The sequence below is a fragment of the Acinonyx jubatus genome, chromosome D3 (genome assembly GCF_027475565.1).
Source record: "Acinonyx jubatus isolate Ajub_Pintada_27869175 chromosome D3, VMU_Ajub_asm_v1.0, whole genome shotgun sequence".
Taxonomy (NCBI): Eukaryota; Metazoa; Chordata; class Mammalia; order Carnivora; family Felidae; genus Acinonyx; species Acinonyx jubatus.
Window position 1 is genome coordinate 3680534 of NC_069392.1, and position 6000 is coordinate 3686533.

Sequence of the window (6000 nt, forward strand, 5' to 3'; positions counted from 1 at the left end):
GCATCACAGCATGAATCGTCACCCAGGGTCGCACAGGGCACATACGCTGCCCTCCCCCCCATTTTACAGAGGGTTTAACTGATACTCAGACTGTGACATCTTCCAACATCATCTGATCAGTTAATTGCAGAACCAGGAATGGAGCCCGTGTCCTCAGTGTTTCCCCTCCACAAGCTGCCTCATCGTTCGTGCCCAAATGTTGTTCTCATTTCAACCGTTTCATGCATATAATTTGGTATCTATCATTCATTCAAAAAAAAAAAACTATAAGCATAACATCCGTGCTTTATGCTAGAAATACACCCAGATAATGAAGACACAGGCTTGACTGTCTTCTTTATGAAGCCTCCATTTAACATTGCTTCGATCACGTATTTATTACATCCACTTGGAATATATCAGAATCTATACAAAAGCTACCTCAAAATCAACCTGAATTTTATCTATGTTTATTAGCTTCTGATTGCTTTTTCTTTGGGCTGAATGACTGACATTCACTCTAAAACTTATTTTATTTAAAATGAATGCTTGATGGGGCGCCTGGGTGGCTCAGTCGGTTAAGCGTCCAACTTCAGCTCAGGTCATGATCTCACGGCTTGTGAGTTCGAGCCCTGCATCGGGCTCTGTGCTGACAGCTCAGAGCCTGGAGCCGGCTTCAGATTCTTTCTCTCTCTCTCTCTCTCTCTCTCTCTGCCTCTCCCTTGCCCATGATCTGTCTCTCTGTCTCTCTCTCAAAAATAAATAAACATTAAAAAGTAAATAAATAAAACGAATGCTTGATTTCTAGCACTTAGAAAAGTATAAACTATATAAAATACCTCCTTGAATAGCTGACTTGAGTTTTCTTCAAATTACAAAGATTGAATTCCTTTCAAGTCGCAGTTCTCATGTGCACACACAACACCACACGATGATATATATGAAGCTGGTCTCTTGAATGAATTATGAGAACATGTCCTACTCCCAGCATCTTTACATTGTACAGGGAGGTCACATTTTAACTTTGTATTTGATCGAGTGACCTCTGTGTTTTGAAAATGGATTCAGCATTATATATGGCCAGATATGGATAAGAAATTCATATGATTGTTCTCCCCAAAGTGGCCAGTGAAAATCAAGTTGTTGTACATGGTGGGACCTGTTCGTATGACACCTCCAAGATCAATGCCAACCAAGGTAACAGCTCCAACCAACTATCCTGGGTTTAAATCAACAAGAACCTGAACATCATTTCAGATTTCACACTCCTGTTTTGTTTCTACATCCGAGTGAGAATCTCCTTGTCCCCACAGCGAAATAAGATTTTTTTAAATACAAAAACACAACACCTGATTCTGAGTCCAGTCATCCCCAGGCATTCAACTTCTGTTTTCTGGAGATCCCACTGGGACCTGCAGAAGGCTACATCCTACGAAAATTACCTTTACAGTAATGCCGCTGTTGGCTTTGACCCCTGGGGTCAATACAGGTAACTCTCTACTTTAACCTCAAAGGACGTTCCAACATGATGACGGTGCATTTCAAGTTCTCCCTTCATTAATTAATAATAGCGTGATATCTTCCTCATTAGGGAAAATCTTCCTCATTAGCCTCGGTCCCTGGGACCGTCTGATTTGCATTCCTCTCTGTAAAACCGTTTACGGAATTAATGCTACAGATTTTGCTGTTTGGTTAGGATTTGAGAAGGGCTTGGAGGTGGGGACAGGAGCTAACAGCTCCGTAAAACGGAGACTTGAACCTGGGAGCGGTAGTGTCTTGCAGTTTTGGAATTCCCTTTAAGGTGGCAGATGTGTTGGGGCCTCACGGAGAGGACAATGAACGCATAGTGGCCTCTGCCTCATTTCAGCCGCGACTCTTAAGCACAAACCCTTTGAAGCCCAAAGCTCAAACGTCAACATTTACTGAAACTATCCACACTTCCCATTTTGAGAGGATCAGCCAACTGAGTAAATATCACCGAAACCACGGGTGAATCCGTGTGGGCTGGCCGTGGGAGGGGGGCTGGAGGGGGCAGGAAAGCAGGCCTGGAATATCGGCAGCGAATGCAGGAGTAGAAAGACATTCGTGGGCAGAGCTGACATAAAGCACTCCTTCCCATTTGTGCAAATCACGAGATAGAAATGCTCTGAGGGGTTCTAAGGATTGCAGTGGGCGTCTAAGCCTACCAGGAAGATGGAAAGTGAGCGTGAGTTGCAGAGGTCCTCGGGGCTCTCGGATTCTGCCCCCCGTTGGCTTTTGCACCTGGAGGTAGCCAGCGCGCCCCTGAGAACGCAACAGTTGCTACAGCAAATCTGTCTGTGCCTCTGGAAATGTCACAGTGCCTTCCCGTGGGGCCTCGCAGTAACTTCAAGAAAACTGGAAGAGAGTATCCTGATAATCCAGACCTTCCGGGTATGAGCTGTGCACGTGCAAACCTTGGTTGCAGGATATCATTCCAGCAGAAGAGCATCCGGGGTGAAATTGGCTTGCTTGGATCCACGATCCCCTGTCGCCTTCTGGGAACACACTTGTGTGTCGATGTCTGCCATAGGTTGATGGCATTGGAAGTGTCCTGTAAGGACAAATATAAGGTGAGGTTCCCCTAACCTTTCCCCCCAGAACGTATTTCTGATGATGGTTGAGGAGATGCACGGATCCAAAATGACTTCACTCAGTGGTATTTTTAGAACCTGCATGGGTCAGCTGACCCTATCAGTGAAAAAGAAAGGCAGCCGCTCAATATGGATTTTGTGATTATTCCCGGGAGTTTGACCTCTTGAGAACAATCATTCAAGGTGAGATAAAATGTACTGTAATGAAGATGGGGATCTGTGGATGGGAACGATATTTCCAGAATAGAATTACACAAAGGGCTTTTCCACAAATTACCAAGGGCTGACAGTGGTATACTTTGAACACCCGATTTAGAGGAGTCCAAAAAAGGAATGAAAAAATATACGAATTTCAACGGCACTTGGAAAGAGTGTGCATGAAATTGGTTCATGAAACGTGAGTGAAAATACACAAGTGCTTATGTATATGTGGCTCTTAAAATAGACATGATGTTACATGAATTGCATACGTACATCGACTCTTTTGTCTGTATCTCTAAAATTTTACATACTGAAGTCGGCCCCCAAAATACCCTTTTTTAAAACGATTCTTATAACTGTTTGCAAAGGGGCTGGCCACCTGTTTGGGTATGACCGATGGCGGTGGGTTCTGTAACGTCCCACCCGGGTCCCCTCATCAGGAGCTGGCAGGTGCATTTGTAGCTCAGAGCTCTCAGGTGTTTGGTTTTTTGGTTGTGTGAGCGTACTCGAACATACAGAAAAGTTCTATATTTCTACAAGTCTATCGTCATAAAACACTCCCTGAACCCTGTGCAAGTGGGACTGGAGAGGAAGCAGGCAGTAACCTCTGGTCCGAAGGCAGGACTGGGTCCTTCCCTTCCCACTGTCCGGCTTCTCTGGCTACTGACTCAGCCCAGAAAAACCCTCTCTGCTTCCCACTGGTGAAGGATGCTTCTGTGTCGAGTATCGGATTGAAGGATGGTTTCCTCCCTGTCTTCCATCAGCCAAACATGAACTTCATTTCCTTCTTGACAAGAACACCCTTCAAGACCCAACTCAAAACCCACTGGCTCCAAAGCTCCAGATTCCCATTTTCCGCGGAAGAGCTGAGGCTCCCTTCCGTGGGCCGGGGCCCACCAGCAATTCCCTCCCACATCCCCGCGTTCCGTGTCTGCCTTGGACAATGCGGATTTCTTCACACGAAGGTCCTTCCTCTCAGATGACGGAGAACCCAGAGGGCGGGGGCTGTGGTCTAGCCGTCTTCTGATTTCCACAGCTACAGCCTGGCGCAGGAAGTGACCGCTGATGATCAGAGACGACTTACTGGGAGAGCAGAAGCCATTTCCTCCTGCTGGAAATTGGGGTTCCACTCCCCCCCCACCCCCCTCCTCCCAGATTTGCCTGGTCCTCCTCACGATTGTGAATTCCTTTCTGCGGCACAATTGACTCCAGATACGCACACAAGAGTGTGCACCAAGCAGACACACGTCTGCTTAGAATACATGTTTGATCGCTGGAAAAACCAAGGCTTATAGCCCATAAATGAATCTGAAATAAATGTCATACAGCCTTTTATCCCCTCTGTAGTAGGATTACCAAAGAAAGATAAAATAAACCCATGAGTACACTCTGAAAATAGCAACGTAACTCAACCCTGTGTCCTCAAAACAGTTTGACTTAAAATTGAAAGGAACTATTTTGTCTGCTGTTAAGAATATAAAAGTGGGCCAAGCTACAGGAGATCAATTTTAAACCATCTGAGGCTACAGGAAAGATTTTTCCTGAGGCTTCTTTTGAAATGGGATAATGCGTGTTCTGCCATGGCCTTTTAATAAAGAAATCATGCATTATGCAAACATTAACATTTAAACCAATTATGAGCAATTGAAGTTAATTCTTTTAAGAATATAGAATTGAGTTATGACTTTCTTTTTATGGATATGATGCCTTTACTGGAATAAAACAATGAGAGTTATTATGTCTTATGCATTAGCCCACACCGTGGGAGAAAACACAATTTTCTGCTTTTCTCTTTTTGGATGAGAGCACATTATCAATTTTTTTTTATGTGTGAAATATGAATTCCCTGTTAGTGAATGTGGTGGCTTTGACAATAACATGCCACGGTGTCCCTTCCTGCCACCCTGCTGGGGGTAATTACACCATCCGTGTTCCACAGATGAAAACACATAAGCATCAATGGTAGGTTCTTGAGAGACTCACAACACATCCATGGCTGAGAGTTCTTGTTTCAAATGGTTAAATGACAGAACAGCAGAAGTTGGTAATACGTTTTAAATGCATGTATGAGAAAAATGATGTTTTAGCTCTATAAAATACATTGTAATAGTATTATGCTGTTTTTTTAATTAAAAAAAATTTTAATGTTTATTTATTTTTGAGAAAGAGAGAGAGACAGAGTGCAAGCAGGGGAGGAACAGAGAGAAAGGGAGACACAGTTTCTGAAGCAGGCTCCAGGCACTGAGCTGTTAGCACACAGCCCAACGTGGGGCCTGAACTCATGAACCTTGAGATCGTGACCTGAGCCGAAGTCGGACGCTTAAACAACTGAGCCACCCAGGAGCCCCTATTATGCTATTTTTTTAACGTTTATTTATTTTTGAGAGAGAGACAGGGCATGAGCATGGGAGGGGCAGAGAGAGAGGGAGACACAGACTCCGAAGCAGGCTCCAGGCTCCAAGCCGTCAACACAGAGCCTGACGCGGGGCTCGAACCCACGAACTGTGAGATCATGACCTGAGCTGAAGTCGGATGCTTGACTGACTGAGCCACCCAGACGCCCCCTTATTATGCTGTTAACAAAATAGATCCAAGGGGTGTGTGTGTGTGTGTGTGTGTGTGGTTAACTTCAAAAGTTAAACCCATGAGACATTTCATCATTGTGAGCACACAGTCTGCACGCCATGTAGGAATGAGTCTATTGATGTGTCTGGACCTCTTTCTTCTTTGGTTTTGGGGGAGTCCTGGGTGGAAGATGCTATTCTGTGTGAGCTTATTTTCAGTTGCCTCTGGGTAAGCCTTCCCCCTCTCCGGACCGCCGGTCAGACGTGAACAACAAGGATGCTGGATGGACGATTTCTTGTCTAAGCAGTCTTGCCAAGTTGGACCTGCAGACGTGCGGATGCTCTGTTTGGGTCACAAGGTGTTTTCAACGTCTCCAGGTCAGCGCTCTCATCTTTGAAGGTTTCACATAAACATCCAGAATCTCTTCGAGCGGGTGAAGAGGCCTGACCTTCTTCACAGGCTCCATTGCTTGGAGCCAAGGGGCACCTACCCTCGTGTGCAGGGTGCACACTGGCCGCTGTTTGCCAGTCTCTCCCTGCCCCATTCCTCTGTCTCGCTGAGACGTCATTGCCTGCTGCTCATCTCGCAGTAGAGAGGAAGGAAGATTCTTCATGCCGCCTGTGTCTTTCTCAAGACAGCACCA